This window comes from Rattus norvegicus, chromosome 7, assembly GCF_036323735.1.
Source record: "Rattus norvegicus strain BN/NHsdMcwi chromosome 7, GRCr8, whole genome shotgun sequence".
NCBI classification, from domain to species: Eukaryota; Metazoa; Chordata; class Mammalia; order Rodentia; family Muridae; genus Rattus; species Rattus norvegicus.
Window position 1 is genome coordinate 70,681,053 of NC_086025.1, and position 23,843 is coordinate 70,704,895.

The 23,843-nt window shown below is 43.7% G+C and overlaps 1 protein-coding gene across 8 annotated transcripts in view; it reads right to left on the reverse strand.

The window, feature by feature from the left end:
• Positions 1–23,843, reverse strand: part of Ncald (neurocalcin delta) — a 432,081-nt gene that overhangs the window by 263,370 nt on the left and 144,868 nt on the right. For all 8 annotated transcript variants that reach the window (XM_008765456.3, XM_063264158.1, XM_063264157.1 and 5 more), the window contains one exon: positions 22,986–23,040. The gene's annotated coding sequence lies outside the window, so the exon portion shown is untranslated. The remainder of the gene's footprint in view (positions 1–22,985; positions 23,041–23,843) is intronic.

The window sequence follows — 23,843 nt, forward strand, 5'->3', positions numbered from 1 at the left end:
TTTGACAGTTGTGTTGATGTTTTCTATGGTATCTTCTGCCCCTGAGATTCTCTCTTCTATCTCTTGTATTCTGTTGGTGATGCTTGTATCTATGGCTCCTTGTCTCTTCCTTTGGTTTTCTATATCCAGGATTGTCTCCCTTTGTGCTTTCTTTGTTGTTTCTATTTTCATTTTCAATTCCTTCACCTGCTTGATTGTGTTTTCCTGTAATTCTTTTAGGGATTTTTGTGTTTCCTCTCTAAGGGCTTCTACTTGTTTACTTGTGCTTTCCTGCATTTCTCTAAGGGAGTTCCTTATGTCTTTCTTAAAGTCCTCCATCATCATCAAAAAATGTGATTTTAAATCTAAATCTTGCTTTTCTGGCATGTTTGGATATCCAGTATTTTCTTTGGTGGGAGAACAGGGCTCTGATGATGCCAAGTAGTCCTGGTTTCTGTTGCTTAGGTTCCTGCGCTTACCACCGGTTGTCTCTGGTGTTTGCTTGTCTTGCTGTTTCTGAGAGTGACTTGGCCCTGCTGTAGGCCTCTGTGTCAGCACTCCTGTAGAACTGTTTTCCTGTTTTCTTTCAGCCTTTCTTGAGAACAGGTGCTCTGTTCTCAGCTGTGGTGGTGCTCCTGGAGACTGTCTTCCAGCTCTAGGCACAGGCAGGAATCAAAGAATCCTGCCCCTGATTGCTTGTGTAGGTCCTTGCACCCCTTGGGCACAGTTGGCACTATGTGATTCCTTCTTGGGTCTGGACTGTGGGCAGAGGGTATCCTCCTCTAACTTCTCAGGAGTATCCACACTTCTGAGGTTCCATCTCTCTCCCCCATGGGATTTGGGTGCAGGGAGCTGTTTGGCCAGATCAGTTTGGTCCTGGGCACAGATCAGAACCGCAGGTATCGGCAGCTGTCTGTTCCTGTATCCCTGTGTCCAGAGGCACTATGAAGTTTCCCCTTGGACCAGGGATGTGGGCTGAGGTGTGCAGAGGTGGCAGTCTGTCCTGTAGCCTCGGGATATCTGCACTCCTGGGTGGTCTGCTCTCTTCCCCACGGGATTTGGGTCAGGACTGATTCTTTCATTAACTGGATGCTTATTGTTCAATAAATACTGGCTGCTATTCGACAGTAAATTGTGCTCTCTTTAAGATCTACAGAAATGCAGGCCCAGTGCAGTTCACAGTTCAACCTTCTTTCCTACCCTGTGCACACTGCAGCCTGGGGTTTATAAATTATAAATTCTTCTTAAATTACAACTGTGTTGAGTGCTATGCCAAGAAATACTGGCAGGTGACCCTGTGACCCACATAAAAGAAAGGACCAGTAGAGGGAGGAGGAAGTAAGAGGCGGAGTCTCGTGGGGAGGTTGAGGGAAATCCTTGACTATGTTGGGTAACTAACAGTTTATAAGGTTGTATCTCATTTCACTATGGACTTTTCTGAAACTTTTCAACGCGAAATTTACACTTAAAGAAAAGCAGACACAGAAGTATGTGTTTTGTGCTATTTGTCTTTACCAGTGCTGGATCAAGCCCCTCCCTTGCAGGTGCCAAATTCCCTACCACCGAGTCCCAAATTCTGTGAAAAGGTTGAAAAGGGTAATCACCAGAGGGAATGGAGACATAACCGTGGGCTGGGTACGATGAAATATCACCAGGCTACAGCTAGCATGAAAGCAGGAAGTACGCTGCAGCTGCGGCAGGAGAATGAGTCTCTGTTTTCTATTTTGCCCTCTACAATCGTTATAGGATATTCAGTACTAGTCCGTTTGGATCCTTCTGCTAAAGTGCAAAATAGGCTTCTAAGAGACTTGGGAGGCTATTTTCTGTCTTTTAGTACATCTTTGTTGGAATTGTCCTGTTTTCTATAGACTCGCTCTTGGTGCTTTGACAGCTAGGAGAACTCATTTTAAAGTTAACTCAGTTTTCAAGCAATAAACCTGCTGTGAAAGAGAGAGAAACAACTTGAATGCTTGGTCACTCTCGAAAGTTCTCATCCCATTAAAGGGTGACACATGAGCATGCAGATGCTCTGTCTTCCCACTGTCCTCTCCTGGTCAGACAGCTGTCATCAGAGTGTGGGACGATTTTCATCTTATTTCAGTGTGCTGTGACTAAGCGTAGTCCCAGTACTTCAAAAAGATTCTGCACATTTATAGATTAGGCTGTAAGGTGAAGCGCAACGCCGGCACCGGAAGTGAGGGGCTCAAGCCCCGCCCTCTCTCCTTTGCCTTCTTCAGATCCTTGGAGATTACGGGATTGTGCATCTCACCAAGGCAAACGCTCCACTGGCTGCCAGCTGTTATCCCTGTCCTCATTCTGAGTTCCTGAAGTGAGTGAGTCAGGTTTGGCTCTGAGCTGTAACATAAATTCATTTCATCGTTCTTCCTGTGAATCTCGTAAAGTAAATGCTATTATTTCCCCCATTTTACGGGTGAGAAACACGAAACCATAAGAGATTACGTTCCGGTCTGAGGTCACAACGCAGGGAACAAATGCTTTATACGGTGTGTCATCCCAGGTCTGTCTCTACGCCAGGGACCACAGTCAAGATGGAACCCAACCTTTTCAGCGGAGCCTGTATTGTGACTATGAGGTAGTGGTGAAGGCAATAGAAGTTTCTAGTTATCACTTATGACCACACTCTGAGAGGGCCAGGCGTCCTGCTTCTCTCATTTGTCATTGTGTCTCCAGCATTGAGTATGGGTCAAGTTACATAGTGTGTTCAACAAACTATTGCTGGAGAGGAGGTGGGGGAGGGGAAGCAGGTAAGAGGAAGAAAGCAGGGGGAAGGCGTAGGGAGAAGGGCTCTTAAAGAAAATAGTGTGCTTACCAAAATAAGGTACATAGAAACATATAATTGTTTTGCTCGTTTGTTTGTTTTGAGACAGAGCCTTACTATGTAGCTTTGGCTGTCCTGGAACTCACTGTGTAGACCAAGCTAGCTTTAAACTCACAGAGATCTGTTTGCCTCTGCCTCCTGAGTTCTGGCACTAATGCCTGGCTAGGAACGTATACTTATACTGAAGACACTAAGCCTTTTCTGGAGTGTTCTGTCCCCAGAAGAAATTCAAAAGTAGTTCTGTTATTCAGGAGGGGTGGCCATTTGTCACATTCTGGAGACCTAGTCCCCAGCACATGTAAATAGATATACATGCTAGGTGAGTGAAACCCCAGGGGAGAACAGCAGAAGGCAGTGTCTTGGTCCAGAAGATTCCAAGAGCAAGGGTGGGCAGGTAACTCCATTGGTTGTGAGCAACACCAGGAGTAAAGAACCAGGAGGGAGCATTCCAGTAGCACTCAGGGGGAAGATTTTCCACTTTTGTTAAAACCTGACAAGAGCTTATGGCCACCCTATTCCAGAATGTGCAGAGGAATGCACATCGTTGTACCAAGACCGAGTTAATAATGAGACCGTTTCACTCTACGGCACTTCTGCCAGATGCCCAGGACTGGACCAGAGGGATAAGCAATGATAGCATCACTGCGCTCCTTCAGCATGCAGAAGTCAGCAAATGAATGAGAAGTGTTGAGAAACGGGTCTGGGGAGAGGGCTCAGTGTAAAGTACTTGCTGTGCAAGCTTGAGGACGTTAAGTTCAATTCCCACCACCCACATAAAAGTCAGCTGTCGATGTACACATCTGTAACTCCAGCGCCAAGGGGAGGCTTAAGGAAGTGGCCTCTCCGGTCAACATAGCCCATCAGTGAGCTCAAGCTTCAGTGAGAGGCCCTGTCCTAAAAAGTAAGGCGGAGAGAGAGATAGAGTACACCTTCTGTCAACCTCTGGCCTCTACACCCACGTGCATGGGAAGGAGCACCACAGCCATGTGCATGGGAAGGATCACCACAGCCATGTGCATGGGAAGGAGCACCCACGCCCCCATGCATGCATACTCATCTCGCCAGCACGCAATTCTTTTTAAAGAAAGAAAAATGTCAATAAATAATTAAAACTATGCAGAAGATAAAAATAGGGTTCTGTGGCTTTCACCAAACCAACAACCAAATACAAAACCTATCAGAAAAGGATTTGGGCTCCACAAAGAGGCTGTGCTACCAGATTAAAAATGGCCCGGAAGGAAAGCATTAAGTCACTCTGGGTTTACCCCATCAGACCAACAACTACACTCCGTTCCTCTTTCTGGGCCTCTATGTGCTGTTTCTCAGGATTCTGGAAGAAGTTAGACTGTAGCAGCTCACACTGTGCAAGAACGAGTGGAAGTAGCTCGTGCACGCGAAGGAAATTCCACCTACACCACCGAGGAGGGGACTCAGTGACCCATGCTCACCTGTCTTCTGGAAACCGCCCATTTTCCCGGTCCAGCTAGCTGCTGCGGAAGATTCAGCGGGCTCTAGCGTCTTGGAAAAGAGAAACTCATTTCACGTGACTCTTGACCTAACTCAAGGCCGTGAGTTTCACTGCTCTGGCCAAGAAGCAGTAGCTGGAAGCAGAGAGACACAGAGCTTACGGCTGAACTGGAGGGAGGCTGGGGCGATTCCAAATGGGGCCAGAACAAAAGCGGCACTGAAGCAGTTGACTTAGTCCATCTCCAAGCAAGAGAAAAAATTCCTAACCACAGAACCCCTCCAGGTCTGCACAAATACCTCGGCTGAACCCAACTAATCAGCTCACAGGAAAAGTGAAGACAGTAGGCAGGGGAGCCGTGGGTCACAGCTGCGCCTTGGCTGTAGGCACAGGTGGTACATTACAGCGGTCCAGGGCAGAAGGCAAAGATTTTGGTTCCCACTGAAGAACTACATCATGGCTGCCAGGCAAGCCCTTTCTCTATGGGCACAAGCGAACTGCTGAAGGTTTTCAGTAGGACTGGGCTCAGATCCATGAGAAACATTGTCTGGAGATGTATAGAGAGAGGTGATGGAGATGGTGACCCCCTAGAAGGAATGAAAGGGAGGAATGCCTGAGAGGGCCTGCAGTGCGCACCTCAGCAAGCAAGACGTCATCCACCTGATACCTCAGGCCCTTCCACATGGAGTGGGAATCAACTTCCCTGCAATGAAAAGGCTGGGGCTGATGTCATCTACAGAACAAATATGAGAACTTCCAGTGAGTCTTGTTGTGCAGAAATAGAACAGGAGTGGCTCTGGCAATCTCGGTCCATCTGAAGCTTGTCGCAGGCTTCCCTACCGTAGAGCTAAAGCCTTCCTAAGTCAAGCCACGTCACGGCCATCCTTACAAGCTCAACTTCAGTCTCATCCCAAAGGTGCTGTGGGCTTTTCCACGACCCTTCCTCTTTTCTAAGAAAGGTGCTTACCACCTCCAGCACTTACATGGCTTTGTTTTGTCTGAACAGTCATTTAATTCTTGTATCTCACTAGAGAGAGAGAGAGAGAGAGAGAGAGAGAGAGAGAGAGAGAGGAAAAATGGGTACTGATGCACCTGTATGTATGTATGTATACGGTACATATGTATTTATGTGTTTGTGTGTATGTATGTGTGTATGTATATATATGTGTGTATATGAATGTATATGTGTGTATGTATGCATGTATGTATGCATGTGTGCATATGCATGTATGTGTGTACATATATTTATATACATATATGTGTATATGTCTGTGTGTATGCATATATGTGTGTATGTATGTGTGTACGTATATATGTATGTGTGTATGTATATGTGTATATGTATGTATTTATGTATGTATGTGTATATGCATGTATGTGTGTATATATGTATGTGTATATGCATATGTGTGTATGTATATGTATATGCATGTATGTGTATGTGTGTATGTATGCATATATGTGTGTATGTATGTATGTGTCTATGCATGTATGTGTCTATGCATGTATGTGGAAACCAGAGGACAATCTCAAGTATCATTCACCAGGCACTGCCCTCCTTTTTCTTTTCTCTCCCTGGCCTGGAACTCCTCCAGCAAATGAGGCTGGTCCCAGGATCTGCCTGTCTCCACCTCCTCGGTCCTGTGATTTCAATCCTCCCTACCACGTGGGATTCTGGGGCTGCAGCTCAGTGCCTCAGGCTTGCAAGGTGGGCACATCCCGAGTGCTGTCTTCCAAATAGTAGTCACTCTTAGTAGGTTTACCTCTGGCATCAGATCTGTCCCTCAAGGGTAATTAATAACTTTGCATCTCTCAAACTAGCCTTACAACTAGGAAAAGTCCAACTCACTCACTGATTGCTCTCAAAAACCTGCAGGCTTTAGTGTAAATTTCTGTGCACAGACACACCAGAACCCTGTAGGCTCTTTAAAATATTTTATCTTAATTATCTTATTTCCTGATTATGTGCAACCATATTTTAGTTTTATTGAGCTAAATATTTCTTCTAATTACAATAGTATTCTTCCATGGTATATTTTTAGACAAGAGGGCAGGATGAAAATGTTTTAATTAAAACATTTTATAACTTTACTTTCCATCACAGGAGCTCTGTCGCATCATCCAGAAAACCAGCTGCTCAAGAAGGGATTAATTTCTCTCATGGATGAATCAGACAACTGAAATGTACACAGCTGGTCATCCTCCTGCCAAGACGCTTCCTTTGAGAATATTTGAACCCAAAGCCTGTGAAAATTAACATGGCTTCCAAATGAAATGACCATAGAAAACTTCCCAGTCCAGCGATATGGGATCAGCTATACCCAGCGAACACAGCTCCCTCATAGACTAGAACCCAGCTTCAGGAGGATGCCTTGGTCTAAGCGTTGCCCTACTGCCCTCTCTGTGGATAGTTTCTCAGTAATAGTTGCTGAGTTTACTTTTATTTATTTTATCGTAAGGAGTCCACCTCAGCCCCAATCCTGAAGCCAGACACCAGGTCTGCCCTCAGACACTGCTTTGGAGTAGGCGTCCTGCCTGCCACATGCCAGCTCCTCTTCATACTTTGGGACTGAAGATGTTCACAGAGCAAAGATGCCTCGACCCTCTTTGTGTGCTGAAAGCAAGGGAGGCTGGAGCAATCCTGCATGGTGACAAGACAACAGGGTACTTGTGCAGTTGACTGCTTCTATCTTCAAGAGAGAGAGAGAGAGAGAGAGAGAGAGAGAGAGAGAGAGAGAGAGAGAGAGAGAGATATCATAGCCACAGAACCCCTTCCATGTCCCCACAAGTACCTTAACCAACTGAGCATTTGGGCTTCTTATCAAAGGCTGTAACCTTGAAAATTCCTGTGCCCTCTTTTTAGCACATGTCAGAAAGTGTAAAGGTGTCACTAGGCACAAGTTCTTTTCTTGCACACCCAAAGGCAGCCCACGCGGACCCACAGTGCAAGCATAATAGAGATAAGTCCATGTTCAAGGAAGAAAGAAGCTGCAGAATAAACAACTCCATATCCTCATGTGGCCAGATTCTACCAGATCAACAACTCCCAGACACAATGGGCTTCCCTTTTGAGCACATTTATCAGAGAACTTCACCCACCTCTAGAGCCCTGTCCTTCTGCCTCTCGGCAGCACTAAACATCTCTCTCCTCTCTCTGATGGGTGTGTGTCCCCCACCCCCCAACCCCTGACAGCTATCTCAGGGACTTTCTCAAGATTTAGGACAGCTAAAAGGCCGTTCTTTAGGAAAAGCTCTGACTATCTTAGTTCTCTCCTCTACTCCTTATTTTTATTTAAGGTTTATTGTTTATTTTAAATTGTGCGCATGGGAGGGGGCAGTGTGCACGATGTAAGCATAATGCCCACAGGGGCCAAAAGAAGGCATCAGATCTCCCCAGGTTGGAGTTACAGGCAGTTGTGATCTGCCCAACATGGGTCCTGGGAACTGAACTCTGGTCCTCAGCAAGAGAAGTACATGTTCTTAACCACTAGGCCGCCCCTCCAGGCTGTGGTCTGCTATTCTCCTCCAGCTCCTACACAACCCACCCTTAACCTATTAGACAGAAAGTGGTACTCGGTTCACCATGCAGTTAGACCCATTTGACGAGCCTGACCTTGTATGAAAAAACTAGCAAGCCAAAGCTATAGAGCTGTGTCTGCCTGCTGTGGTGGATCGTGGTCATTGGCCCTCCAATCTACTCTCCAGCCATCTCCAGGCTTCTCTCTAAGAGGCTGAGTGTTACGGAATGTAGCATCAGGCTCTCTTGTCTTCTCTCTGGGTTGTGGCTAGTATATTCCATGAAGGATCTCTACAGCTAATCAAAAAGAAGATATCTTCTGACAGTCTTCCTTGCTGGGCCACATGCCATTCTGCTGAAGGTACAACCACTTCCCTATGTATAACATCTTCCATAACATCTTTGTGTGGCTTCAGCCATAAGGGTTATTCATTGGATTTTGAGCCACAAAAACACCTTTGCAAATAAGTCTTAAGTCTGAATTATTTTCGAATGTGTAACTCTTCCCTGCCTGGAATCTGCAATGTTATTTTCAGTCTTGTATTCTTCATAAATGCCTCTATGCGACATTTCTAAAAAACCATGCACACCGAAGGACCAGGAACGGAGGAAAGAAATCAACTGGTTATGTACAGTTGATAAAAATTGCCCATTCTTTATTCCTTGGGTGGTTCTGTATCTCAAATTCTTTAAGCTATCTAATAATTTTAATGCCAAAATATCTCTACTTAATGGGAGCCATCATTTACAAGAAGGTATCCTCCAGCCTATGGTATAATGGCATAAAGAGATTTAATACAGCAATTTATATCTTGGGATAAACAGTTTTGTGTATAGAATACATGATAAAAAAAACCTTAATAATAAAAGTAAAATCCTGCTCTCTAGAAGAGGTGATAAGTGTGGAGGTTTTTAAGTGAGAACAGTTGAGGATTTAATTCAGAAAATGTTCAACTATTTCTAAATGATGGGGAAAAAAACTCTCAAAAACCTGGGAGATCAACAAGTATTAAGGGTGTTTTTCCCATCAATGGACAGGGCTTAACAGACTCCAGACACACCCTCCCCTCAGTGCTTTAGATTAGGGACAAGCTAGGAGTCAGTGAGCATGGCAATAGCTGGGCAAAACCCATTTGAGGAAATCATAGCACACCGATCGCTTAGTTAGGTTTCCTCAAGGGCAAGGGGTGGGGGGAGGTAGCGCTTGATGCCCTCCAATCCAAAGAAAGTTATTTGCTGATTGTCTATGACTCTGAGGGACAACTCTACTCAAGGAGTCCATTCCTGCCACTATCTCAGATGGCACATTTGTGACTCAGTTGCCCATGTAAGTGACAGCTCAGGCATTCCATGCATTGGGATGCTGGACACCTCTCCTTGACATCATTCCTCTTGGTGACCCATGACAAAAGTCATCAGTTAGACTCAGGAGCATGGAACTTAGAGGGCACCTAAAGATTTTCCATTTCATTAGCATGTTTAAGAAGTTCTCTAGACCACTTCTATTCACATTCCTGGCCCAAGAGGAACCTGCCTAGAGCCCTCTGGACACAGAAACCTATGAGCGGTCAGAGAGAAGATTCTTCCAGTCTCTGCCTGCGCCCAGAGCTGAAACCCAGTTGCCAGGAGCGCTGACACAACTGAGAGCAGAGGTAAGACCACCACTTCTGCTCTGAGGGACCCACATGCAGTCCTCAGGACATACGAACCTAGGAGAAGTCTGGGACAGGACCTTCTGGTTTCTGCCTGTGTCTGGAGTTGACCTGGTCCCACAGCCCTCTGGACCCATATCCCACTGGGAGAAAGCCAATCTCAAGGAGTGCTGACACACAGGCTTACAGGAGGGTCAAGCCACTGTCAGAAACAGCAAGACCAGCTAACATCAGGGGCAGCCAGATGACAAGAGGAACAGAAACCAAGACTATTTGGCATCATCAGAGCCCAGTTCTACCACCAAAGCAAATAGTGGATATCCAAACACACCAGAAAAAGCAAGATTTGGATTCAAAATCAATCTCATGATGATGATGATGATGATGATGATGATAGAGGAATTTAAGGACATAAATAACTCCCTTAAAGAAATACAGCAGAACACAGGTAAACAGATAAAAGCCCTTAAAGAGGAAACACAAAAATCTCTTAAAGAATTACAGGAAAACACAACCAAACAGGTGAAAGAATTGAACAAAACCATCCAGGATCTAAAAATGGAAATAGAAACAATAAAGAAATCACAAAGGGAGACAACCCTAGAGATAGAAAACCTAGAAAAGAGATCAGGAGTCATAGATGCAAGCATCACCATCAGAATACAAAAGATAGAACAGAGAATCTCAGGGGCAGAAGATACCACAGAAAACATTGACACAACAGTCAAAGATAATGTAAAATGCAAAAAGCTTCTAACCCAAAGCATACAGGAAATCCAGGATACAGTGAAAAGACCAAACCTAAGGATAATAGCTATAGAAGAGAGCAAAGATTCCCAACTTAAAGGGCCAGTAAGTATCTTCAACAAAATTATAGAAGAAAATTTTCCTAACCTAAAGAAAAAGATGCTCATAAACATACAAGAAGCCTACAGAACTCCAAATAGATTGGACCAGAAAAGAAATTCCTCCTGCCACATAATAGTCAAAACACCAAATGCACAAAATAAAGAAAGAATATTAAAAGAAGGAAGGGAAAAAAGGTCAAGTAACATATAAAAGCAGACCTATGAGAATTACCCCCAGACTTTTCACCAGAGACTATGAAAGCCAGAAGATCCTGGACAGATGTCGTACAGACCCTAAAAGAACACAAATGCCAGCCCATGCTACTATATCCAGCAAAACTTACAATTAACATAGATGGAGAAACCAAGATATTCCATGACAAAATCAAATTTGCACAGTATCTTTCCACAAATCAACAAAATTCTCACAAACCGAATCCAAGAACACATCAAAGTGATCATCCATCATGATCAAGTAGGCTTCATCCCCGGGAATGCAGGGATAGTTCAATATACAGAAATCCATCAATGTAATACACTATATAAACAAACTCAAAGGAAAAAAACCACTTGATCATCTCATTAGATGCTGAGAAAGCACTTGACAAAATTCAACACCCCTTCGTGATAAAAGTCTTGGAAAGAACAGGAATTCAAGGCCCATACCTAAGCATAGTACAAGCCATATACAGCAAACCAGTGGCCAGCATCAAACTAAATGGAGAGAAACTTGAAGCAATCAAAGTCCCTAAAATCAGGGACTACACAAGGCTTCCCACTCTTTCCCTACCTATTCAGTATAGTACTTGAAGACAGAGCAATCAGAAAACAAAAGGAGGTCAAGTGGATACAAATTGGAAAGGAAGAAGTCAAAAAAATATTACTATCTGCAAGTGATATGATAGTATATTTAAGTTACCTCCAAAGTTCCACATAGAACTACTAAGTCTGATAAACAATTTCAGCAAAGTAGCTGGGTATAAAATTAACTCAAACAAATCAGTAGCCTTCCTTCACTTAAAGGATAAACAGGCTGAGAAAGAAATTAGGAAACCAACACCCTTCACAATAGTCCCAAGTAACATAAACTACCCAGGTGCGACTCTAACCAAGTAAGTGAAAGATCTGTAGGACAAGACCTTCAAGTCTCTGAAGAAAGAAATTGAAGAAGCTTTCAGATGATGGAAAGATCTCCCATACTCATGGATTGGCAGGATTAATAGAGTAAAAATGGTCCTTTTGCCAAAAGCAATCTACAGATTCAATGCAATCCCCATCAAAATTCCAACTCAATTCTTCATAGAGTTACAAAGAGCAATGTGCAAATTCATTTGAAATAACAAAAAACCCAGGATAGCTAAAACTATCCTCAACAATAAATCCTGACTTCAAACTCTATTACAGAGCAATAGTGATAAAAACTGCATGGTATTGGTACAGAGACAGGCAGGTAGATCAATGGAATAGAATTGAAGGCGCAGAAATTAACCCACACACCTATAGTCACTTGATCTTTGACAAAGGAGCTAAAACCATTCAGTTTAAAAAAGATAGCATTTTCAACAAATGGTGCTGGTTCAACTGGAGGTCAGCATGTAGAAGAATGTAAATCGATCCATTCTTATCACCCTATACAAAGCTCAAGTCCAAGTGGATCAAGGACCTCCACATCAAACCAGATACACTCAAACTAATAGAAGAAAAAGTGGGGAAGAGACAGAACACATGGGCACTGGGGAGAAATTCCTGAACAGAACACAATGGCTTATGCTCTGTGATCAAAAATCAACAAATGGAGCCTTATACAATTATGAAGCTTCTGTAAGGCAAAGGACACTGTCATTAGGACAAAACAGAAACCAGCAGATTGGGAAAAGATCTTTACTAATACTACATACAATAGAGGGAAAATATCCTACATATCTATATCTATATCTGTATCTATATCTATATCTAAATATCAAGAAGTTAGACTCCAAAGAGCCAAATAACCCTATTAAAATGGGCTACATAATTCTCAGCTGAGGAACATCGAATGGCTGAGAAGCACCTAAAGAAATGTTCAACATCCTTAGTCATCAGGGAAATGCAAATCAAAACAACCCTGAGATTCAACCTCACACCAGTCATAATGATCAAAGTTAAAAACTCAGGTGACAGCAAATGCTGGTAAGGATGTGGAGAAAGAGGAACACTCCTCCATTGTTGGTGGGATTGCAGACTGGTACAACCATAAAATTGGACATTTAACTACCTGAGGACCCAGCTATACCACTCTTGGGCATATACCCAAAAGATGCCCCAACATATAACAAAGACACATGCTCCACTATATTCATAGCAGCCTTATTTATAATAGCCCAAATCTGGAAAGAACCCAGATGCCCTTCAACAGAGGAATGGATACAGAAAATGTGGTACATCTACACAATGGTGTACTCTTAATACAATGACTATTAAAAACAATGACTTTATGAGCTGAAGGGGTTTGCAACCCCGTAAGAACAATACCAACCAACCAGAGCTCCCAGGGATTAAACCACTACCCAAAGAGACTATACATAGACTAACCCATGACTCCAACTGCATATGTAGCAGAAGATGGCCTTGCTGGACACCAATGGGAGAAGAAGCCCTTGGTCCTGCCAAGGCTGGATCCCCCAGTGAAGGGGAATGTCGGGATGGGGAGGTGGGAAGGGGGGTGTTTTGGGGAGAACACCCTCATAGAAGAAGAAGGGGGGATGGGATAATGGTTTTAGGGATGGGAAAGCAGGAAAGGGGGTAGCATTTGAAATGTAAATTAGAAAATATCCAATATAAAAACATTGACACCATCACCACCAAATGCTTTGCACACATGGATTATTTGAATCTTGCTTTTATAAAGCTCATGTTTCATCTGCAATTTAGTTTATTTTTTCCACATAGGAACAATAAGCCTCCATCCAACAACTAAAAACCTGCCATCTCATGTATAGATGTCACATTAAAGGACACTTTGAAATAAATGCTGAGCCATGAAATAGACATTCTCTTTAGACTCATGAAATCATTGACATAATTAGGCAAACCATGGAGAGAAAGACAAAACCATTCTAACAACTAATGCTCACATTGGAAGGCCCAAGGATTGTGGGAAGGGAAGAGAACTTTTAGCAGAAGTCTAAACTTGCTAATATCTCACCTGCTCATCTCCAGTAAAGATGGGTTTGCTGACAGAACTATAGACCAGCTCCTGGACAGGTACTGAAGAAGCATAGCTTGACTTCCTCTCCCTTTGAAGAATATCTTTGTGTATCCATTTCCTAAGGCAGATTTAAAGACCTGCCTACGTCTGCCATGTTTCCCATTAAGTGCTGTGCAGATCTCTGGATGAGGCCACATATAAGAGCCCATAAAGGGACAGTGCCTGGTCCTGACATCCCTCAGAGAGTCCATTCCCGTGTCATCTGCGGTGCTTTTGAACATGACTGTACGGGAAAACTGGAATACTTTAAATGTAAAAAGAGTATTTAATCCCAGAGCAAATCACCATTTTCACTTTCTGGTAATTAACGGTGAGGCCAAGAGTTTGTTCTATTGTAATGAGAGCAGAGCAGACGTTGGAAGATGTTTTCCTTGTTTCCTTAGAGAGGATCTAAGTTGTAAAGTGGTGTTGCCATCAGGTGTAGAGAGGTGTACTTCAGGGGAGAGCAAGGGATTTGTTAGGTAATTTCCAGGGGGATACATTACACTATTTGTTGTCATCTTGCAAAATCTGGCTGACATCAAGACAGACCATCACCATGCAATCTGGAATCTTGTATTATCCCATGTGTGGATAAGGGCTGTTTAGTCTAACAAATCAAACAACAAAAGCCTGTGTTCTCTCCCCCCATGACTCCTTGGGTTATTCCATGGTTGATTTGTTTCCAGGTATATCATGACTCATTTTCTGAGTCTCTCTCTCTCTCTCTCTCTCTCTCTCTCCCTTACCCACTCTCTCTCTACTTTTGCAAGAGCAACCAAGTTATATGAAAGCCAAGAAGCTGTGGGCAGGTCCACACAGAGAGAAACCAATGTTCCCATGACCTTCGATCTAAAGATTTCTACCCCTGACCTTCAAACACTGTTAACAGTCTGGACAGACTTGCCAGCAACGTTGGTATGGCATCTAGGAGGTGGTCCTATAGCTTCCAGATGAAGCCATGAACAGAGTTGAGCCTTCCCATTGGGACCATCTTAGATCAGAGACGGAGGGAAGATAAATAAGTGAGTTTGTGCAAGTCCCAGCTTGGGAGTAATTTGCTATGTGGCAATAGCTAATCCCATGTGGTATTGTTAAATAGGTCCTCAGTTACTGGTCAGAGAAATATGGGATGAGGCAGATTCTATAGTTTTTGTACTTTTTAAAGCATGGGGGTCTAAATATATTTCTCCAAAAGCAACTGTGACTTTTTACCACCTAAGACACTTTCCATTTTGAGAGCTAGAAAAGTCAGAGAGGAAAGGAGATACAGATTAAGGTCACCTAGAATGGAGAACACACATGGCAGATGGCCCAAGCCCCACCCCTGCTCTTTAGGATCCTGGAATATTTCTTTCTTCCCAAGCTGCTTATTTTTGCTGACAAGAGTATTTGTACTCAGTATTTATCCCTAGAAACACCACGAGGTCAAATTCTGAAAAAGCCCATTCACTATCACTCAAGGGTGGAGGTTAGAGCCCTGCAGGTTTCCTGGATCTTTCCTCTTCAAATTGTTTGCTTACCACATAAAGTTCCCGAAATACCTCTCTTATGAGAAATTCTCTTCTCTGTTGTTGGCTGAGCTAAATCTGGTTTCCTTTGCTCAAGTTTTACAGCACCATGCTTCCACCTTATCTGTTGAGTTGTTTCCAAACCACCACAGTGGGTCCCACCTCTACACTTTAAGCCACGCAGGCCACAAGCCCTTCCTTACTTATCTCTTTCATCAGTCTGCCTTCTCACGAATTCCTCTTCAGGCCTGATTGTGATTTTTAAAAACAGAAAGCAGAAACTAAACCCTGGCTACTGTAGCTGACAGAAACCCCACTCCCCTTTTCAACTCTGTAACTTTAACAATAGTCAGTCCAGTGTTCACCTGGCATTCATGGAGAGACACTGATTATAGGTCCTGGAGGAACAGAGCCAAACCCTATTGTCTTCACCTCCTCCCACCCCTCCAAACCCTGCTCAGTACGGACAATCTCTTTTATGCTAGATTATTGCTATTATATTAAATCAATTGAATAATTAAGGCACATTCTAATGAAGAGACTCCAGGGAATGTTCTTATTTTAACAATAGCCTAATCTAGAAGACATATTCTCTAATTGGACAGTTTTGACTGGCCAGACAATTGGAATTAGTATTGGGGGCATGTGAGAGTCACTTCACATGTGAGGGTGGGTCCTGATGCCCTGTTAGATACATCAAGAGGCCTGGAGAAATACCGTCATAGATTAGACCTTAAAGTTTTCCAGCACTCAACATTCTCTTGTGTTAACTGTTCTTGATAGGAAACATTTAGTATAAACCCCCTTTTATAGATAAAGGCAGTAAAACACAGGGCAAGTATTGAGCCCATAGCAGCTGGTTAGCAACAGAAATGGCCTTGACCTCAGGTCTCTTGACACCTAACCCAACATTCTTCCCACTTCAGACACTCAAATGATTGCTGCTCACCTCCGTCAGCGCCCCTCACTGAAGAGCAGGGCCTAGCAGCATTTTAGACAGAACATTTGAGTGATGCTTGAACACCAGCTTTGCTTGTGAGGTGTGACCTCGATTGCTAGACATTTTCTTCTCAAGCAAAACCAAAATGAAACAAAATGCCTATTTATTTTTTTCTGAGGCAAAAAAAAAAAAAAAAAAACCTTCCTATATCTAACTTGCAAGCAAATTTTGCAAAAGAAAAGGGATTCGTATCTGAGTGTTTTTTCCACACTCAGTCTTTCCATTGGAAAGCAAAAGCCAGTCGGAGGAACCAGCATATCCCAAGGAGCAAAACAAAGATGGAAGCCGGTGCCTTAAAGTCAAACCAAGGGCAGGATCACACACTTACTCGAGAAATTGCTTCTTACAAAGCAACTTAAGTCATAACCTGCCCTCGTCTTTAAGACACTGGGCACCCTGTCAGCAACCCATCAGACCCTTTTACACTAGATGTACAGTTAGTTTCGAAGCTGTCCTTCTGCTGACCGCAAAGCATCTCTTTCTCATAAGAAGAAGTAACGAAAACAATATGGAGATACAGAACAACAGGCTCTCACAGGTAGACAGCACAGATAGCGTCTAAAACAAAACAAAGCCAAAAACCCTTAAACTGTGTTTAAAAAAGAAACTCATAAGAAATGGGTAATTTCTATGATTTTCAAATTCTATTTTAACAAAAAAAAGATTATATGTATAATCATTTAATATTTATTATTATATTTATATTTATTTATACTATATTTATGTTTATATATAATATATTTATATTTATTTATAATACATTTATATTATTTATATATTATATATATGTAATGTGTATGTAACATGTGCATACCCATGTAGATGGGGGAGAGCTCTAAAGAATGAGTGTTTCATGTACGTAGTGTCTGTAGCTATTCAGCCAACCATAGACTGAAAATATAGAGATGTATATAATAAATATAGAGATCACAGGGAACATACACAGAGAACTAACACAAACACCAACGCTGATCTGATAAACAAGGATCTGCTCCTCCCCAAACTGCATCTCTATTGAACATGTGTAGACTTTCTCCCTTGTCACCATTCCCAAGATGTTATAATAGAACAGTCATTCACCATGTATTAGGTGTTCTAAGTAATCTGGAGTGGATTTAAGCAGAGGAATATGCACAGCCATAGGTAAATACTACGCCATCTCCTATGGGTGGCTTCTGCATTTGAAGATTTTGATATCTGAAGGTGGTCCTAGAACTAATTCCTCTGAATGCTGAGAGCTGACCACAGCTTCGGGGTACAATAGTGTAAAGCCTAGGCATTAGAGCCAGACAGGCTAAGTCTCTTTATGACATTTAGAAAGCTCCTTGAGACGTTTCATGGTCAGTTCCTCCATGGAAAGCAAAGTAATGAGGACGTTAGTTAAGTCCTATAGCTGTGAGCATTGGGTGAGAAGCTGTAAAGGGCAGGGGACAGTGTCTGGCTTGTAGAGATCACAGGGAACATGCTGCCAGTATGACTGTCTTTATCTTGTATCAGAGACCGATGTGTTACTGTGCAACTGGGGAACATCCCCTCCTTTCCTCCTAAGGAAGGCAGACCCTGTGCATCTCAGAGTTGGAATTTGTATTAGCTTCTTCTCAAATGCTAGGATAAAACACCATGACCAAGGCAAGGTATTGAAGGAAAGGTATATTGGGTGCTTAGGGTTCCAGAGCAATGAGAGTCCACCTTGGCAAGGAATTGTAGCAGCAGACAGCAGACATGGTGGCAGTAAGGGCTGAGAGCTCACATCTCAAACCACAGACATGAATCAGAGAGTGCACTGGGCGCAGCCACTTGACCTTTGAAACCTCCAACCCTCCCCTCAATGCCCACTCCCCTCCAGTGCACACTTCCTCCAGCAAGACCACACCTCCTAATCCTCCACAGGCAAGACTACCAAGTAGGGACCAAGTATTCAAATGTCTGGGACTCATGGGGGGCACTTTTTTTCAAACCACCATGTGTTTTTCTTACTGTGTGAAGTATGAGTGTGAGTAAACACTCCAAGGAACCTTCCCAAGGAAGGTTCTAGACAGCAAGGAGAGTCATGTCTTGAGTGGGCTGGGATTGGTAGGCTTCTGGGAAGACAGCTGAATACCTGAGCTAGCCAGTAAGGAGCGACAGAAAGGCAGCGTCGAGGCCAAACAGACACAAGAGAGCAAATGTGCACACAGGTCCTCCGGAGGCGCTCTTCCCTTCCCAGTCCAGCCATGCGGATGGAGCCTGTTTTGTTACATGTTCTTTGCTAAATATAAGCGACATTGGTGTTTGCTCATCGGCTTGGGCATTCATTGTCTGTGGTGCTACACTGAGACCCTGATGGGGTACCCTGCTCTTCCGTGGGCAGTGCGGTACATGACAGAGAATGTGATCTGGAGGACACGGTTTCAGACTTAGAATAAGAACAGATGATCAGGCAATGGTAAATACCACTTCACTGAACGGGGCACACAGCTTTCAAAAGGAGCTAAAGGTTCCCTAGATGCATCCATTGCAGCCCTTTGAAAAGTACTGTGGCACTAAGGTATCCAGAACCGTGGGACTGTCTTTCCTTTTTGGTGTAGCACACAGTCATCTAAAAGCAAAGCAAGAAACTTGGTGCGTGAAAGAGGCTCATAGAAGCATGATTCATAACAGTTAAAAAAATAGAATCATAGCACGTTGACTTGACAGGATGCTATGACTTTAACAAAACAATTTTGCAACATGAAGAAATGTTATGATATAATGCTACTGTGTAAAAACCAAGGATTCCAATGCTAACTGTGGGGCCCATTCAGTTTCAAGGACACAAAAAAAATGTCATTTCTCTTATCAGAGGCTAGGGTCAGCAAGAGGGCAGAGCAGGTTGGGGCACTGGCCTCATTGTAATCCCAGGGACCCATGGGATGGAAAGATAAAAAGAGCCTACTAAAAGTTGTCCTCCTCCACACATTCACTGTAGCAGTCCATACCTTCTCCACCCCCCTGCACATAAACAAACAAGCAAACAAATAGAATCATGGCTATATTCCACAAGAGGAAGCATATGTTCGGCACTGTAAATCTGGCCAAGAGCCCACGATTGGGGAGAACACAGGCTAGGAGTTAACCTGTGTCTATTGTTCTGCCAAATGGACAGAGTATAAACTGCCCTCAAATTTATATCCTTATTAGTGCAGCTTAGTCCTCATCAGAGAAATTTCCTAGTTCAGTGAATTGTGGTTAGTGCAGAACCTCACAGCTGGTCAAAGGGAAGAGTGAGCATCAGAGGAGAGCTTGGCGACATGGGACAGCATGCCTCCTCTTCCCAAGAGTCAGGGGACCTCTTGGAACCAGGGGATGGAATGACTGAGCCAGCAGGTGAGGAGGACTAGAGGGAAGTTGTCTTCAGCACATGACAGGACCACTGCACTCATCTGCACATGACAGGACCACTGCACTCATCTGCACATGATAGGACCACTGCACTCATCTGCACATGATAGGACCACTGCACTCATCTGCTCATGAAAGGATCACAGCACTAATGACCTCAGTAGCTATGGTCGCCTGCACAAACCAAGCCATTTAATATTCTAGCATAGAGTAGGAAGGGGCTCATAAACCTCCAGCCTTAATGGTCAGCCATGCACAGTTGATGGCTTGTAGGAGAACGGTTGTCAGTTTCTTTCGAGGGAGTGTCTTCTGGTAGGTGGACAATGGTCCAGTGCATGGCCCCACACCCAGCAGTATATGGGCTGCCCAAATTAGAGACAGTGGATTATTTTTTAAAGGCAAAAAGGACATGAAGTTATGGGTTGGGAAGGTGGGGTTAGATCTAGGAGTAATTAGGGTAAGAGGTGACTTTGATCAAAGTATCTTCTATGAAATTCTCAAAGAATTAATAACAATACTATTTCAAAACATCTTGGGCTATATATAAAGCCTAGTTGTGAATTAAGTCACTTTCTTCTGGCTCCCTCACCCTTTCTCTTCCTCAGTCAAAATGGCTGCATCAACTTCATAACACGTGCAGCCGCCTGCCCGAGTGAGAAAGATGTGGCCTGGCCCCTTTGTTCTCCTGGCTTCTAGTACAGGAAGAATAAGAAAAGGCACCGGTGCTCGTTCCGCTGATTTTGAGGCTTTTTAAAGTTTCATAGTCTCAGACAACCAGATTGAAAGGGCTAACAAAACCTTTCACAACGCATTTCTTTAAATACCAGCCCAGCTCACCTGAACAGCATGCAGGCTGAGCACAATATGTTTGTCGAGAGCCTTCATGAGTCACCGTGCTCTGCGCAGCTAGTCCCAGCTTTGAATGTAAAAGTGAAGAAGAAGAAGAAGAAGAAGAAGAGGAAGAAGAAGAAGAAGAAGAAGAAAAAGAAGAAGAAGAAGAAGAAGAAGAAGAAGAAGAAGAAGAAGAAGAAGAAGAAGAAGAAGAAGAAGAAGAAGAAGAAGGAAGAGGAGGAGGAGGAGAAAGAAGAAGAAGAGGAGGAGGAGGAGGACAAAGAAGAAGAAGAAGAAGAAGAAGAAGAAGAAGAAGAAGAAGAAGAAGAAGAAGAAGAAGAAGAAGAAGAAGAAGAAGAAGGAAGAGGAGGAGGAGGAGAAAGAAGAAGAAGAGGAGGAGGAGGAGGACAAAGAAGAAGAAGAAGAAGAAGAAGAAGAAGAAGAAGAAGAAGAAGAAGAAGAAGAAGAAGAAGAAGAAGAAGAAGAAGAAGAAGAAGAAGAAGAAGAAGAAGAAGAAGAAAAGACGACGACGGCGAAGATGAAGACGAAAAGCGGAGAGTCAGTCACTGTGCAAGGGAGCACCAACCATTGCCAGACTGTGCTGTGGGTGCCAATCAGGTCAGAGGGCACAGAGCAGTTCATCCCTGTCAAATGCTTTCAGAAAGGGCAAACAGAGAAGGCACAGCTGCCCCAGAGACAAGGTGGCATCCTATGTCAAGTCCAAAGTAAAGAGGTGAGAGATAAATGAAGATTTAGGCATTATAGAGATTCTCTTTAGATACGTGTGTGTGTGTGTGTGTGTGTGTGTGTGTGCGCGTGCGTGTGTGTATATCTTGGGTATTGTTACAGGGTCTTAATGAGACCTGGGGCTCACTGATCAGGCTATGCTAGTGGCCAGTGAGTTCCACAGATCCTCTTAACTAGAATCCCAGGTGCTCACCACCATGCCTGGGGATCGAACTCAGGCCCTCATGCTCTCCTGACAAATATTTTATTGACTAAGCACTTTCCCCAGAGGTCAATAGTTTTGTTTCTACTCCATGTTCTCTTAGACACCCAAGGCACTAGGGTGAACAACATTTCATAACAGAGACTCCAGAAACCATTTCAATACCAGCTAACACGTGAGCAGTTCGTGGGACAAAGTGCCCTCCGCAAACAACAGACAGACCAGCATCCTAAGACTGCCTACCATGGGCAAAGGCTAGTCTTGCCTTTTGATGTCTCTCTTAATAAAAATAGTTCCCTCCAGCCATCCTAGCTTGGCTTTAGTTTAGCTCTTTGCCTGGCAATTGTAGAAATAGTTTGATTTAAAGCTTAGGCAGAAAGGAAGACATGTTAAGAACTTATTCACAACTTATTTCACGGGAACTTTCCAAGCCAATTGTCAGCAATTCCAGCACAGCTCGAAGTTTCTGTCTAGGTCCTGGACTAGATTCCAATTTCTTGGGATAAGAACCTGCCAAAGTAGCTGACTTATGAGTCAGGTTATATGCAAAGTACTTAGTAAAGCCTCATGTGGCGACATGCTCACACAATGAAACCACTCAGATGTGAGCCATCTGAGTAGTGAGTGCAGCCAGGAACTGCCTCTGCCTTCACCCGAGGAAGATGGCCAGGCAGAGGGAGATGCTGGATCTAGCTCGATGACCAAAGGACTCATCCTACTCCCCCTCCCCCCTTTCTGTTGTCCTGATCACAGACAGTTAAATTCTTTTACATAGAAGTGTAATCACGTCTCAAGATCAAGTAAAATTATGAATTTTTATTATTAAAATTATTGGAAAGCTAAAACCTGGGGCTGCCAAGATGGCTCATTGCAGTAAGACATTTGCCACCAAGCCTGAGAAAACTCACTGTGGCACATATGCAAACATGTATACCTGTGTGGGCACACACAAGTCACACACACACACACACACACACACACACACACACACACGGCACAACACAGTAAATTAATATAATTTTAAAACTAAAATGTATGCATTGTTCACAAAGGTTGAAAATGTCAACATATTCTAAGAAATACTAAAAAACATAAAGACAGCCAGTACATGCTATGTTAACAATTGAAACACAAACAAGGCCCCTGAGGTTGTCCCTGCCTTTGTGACAAACAGCCAAGAGGACAACTCTCCAGACTCATGCCCTAATGGCACAAATGGCTCTCACAACAGCACTGACAGCCAGATAAACCTGAGCATGTCATGAGCATCTGTGTCGTTCACAAGCACGGATAAACATGGATGGGAGTGAAGACTAAAGAGTTCATACAAGGGAGTTCTGGGGAAGGCCACTATCTGGGTGATGACAGGGGTGCCGGGGGTCCATTTCCTATCGCGGGAGCTGGGCAGTGCACCGTCTACACCCAAGCCCACCACACAACAGCCATTTCCTGGGTATTTACTTTCCTGTCTTTTGCTGAGTTCTCACTACGTACTGAGTAATGTGTCTGCCAAGTGATCTGCACGGATTGCCTAGCCTAATCATCAGGATAAACTGTGAGGTTAAGTCTTCGCATTACCACATCACAGAATGGAAGATCTTGGGGCTGGGGAGATAGCCCTGTCAGTGTAGTGCAAACCCAGAAACCAGGGTTCAATCCCCAGCACCCACGTGAAAACCGGGTGTGGTACATGCTGATAATCCCCTGAACAACCCCTGAAATCAAGCCCTGTTCTCCACGTGCACATATAAACCCACACAGAGAGAGAGAAATGAATGAAGTCATTGCAGAAAGTTTAAGGAACTTACCAACGTTGATCCAAGGTGGCTTCACTCTGTCTCAGGCTCTCATAGGACACTCCACCTGCCATTGGCAACAGGGACAGAGGGAAAAGTCATTTTTACGGTAATTAATAGAGCCAATCTATAAGTGCATTCTGGGGGGGGTGACCTACAAAAAAACATCCCTTTGCCTCAAGAATACAACAATCCCTGTGTGTCACTTCCACCTTTTCTCTGCCACTGCAAGTATTTAGAATGCCACACACCAAAATTAACTAAGTTCACCACTAGTCCCTAGTCAGCAAAGACCTTCGCTGACTGCACCTCCTGATGAGGGCACCTGCTATTAGTTAGGGAAATCAGTGAAACACTGGTCACTGAGAGGGAGGACAGCATGAAGTTAACCGATAATTAGCCAATGAACTGGTATCCCCAGGAGGAGCGCCAGCAAGCAGCAAGCAGGGACCAGGATTTTAGTCTGAAGCTTCTGAAGAACAACTTGAGATCTAAGGACTGACACTCTGCTGAAACAGCTATTTTAAGCCAGGAAATTCCATGGTGGGAGGCATGCAGAGAAGAATAATTCTGAGCTGGAACTGGGAAGGGATAAGTTGACTCTGAAAATCCCTCTTGCCTTGGTTCAACTGCCACCCCAGTCTCTCTAGGACACAAAATTGCGGTGTGTTGGAGGCCTTTTGCATAGCCTAAGCACACATTTCCTAAGACACAAACCTCTTGAGGCAACAGAACAAAGGCTAGAATCAAACTGGTTGGAAGCCTTGGCTTTACCTCCCACCCAATACCTTTGAAGTCCCTGAGGCCGCTCTCTCACTTACATAATTAGGACATGAACAGTGTCTACCCTGTAAGATTGATGTTAACATT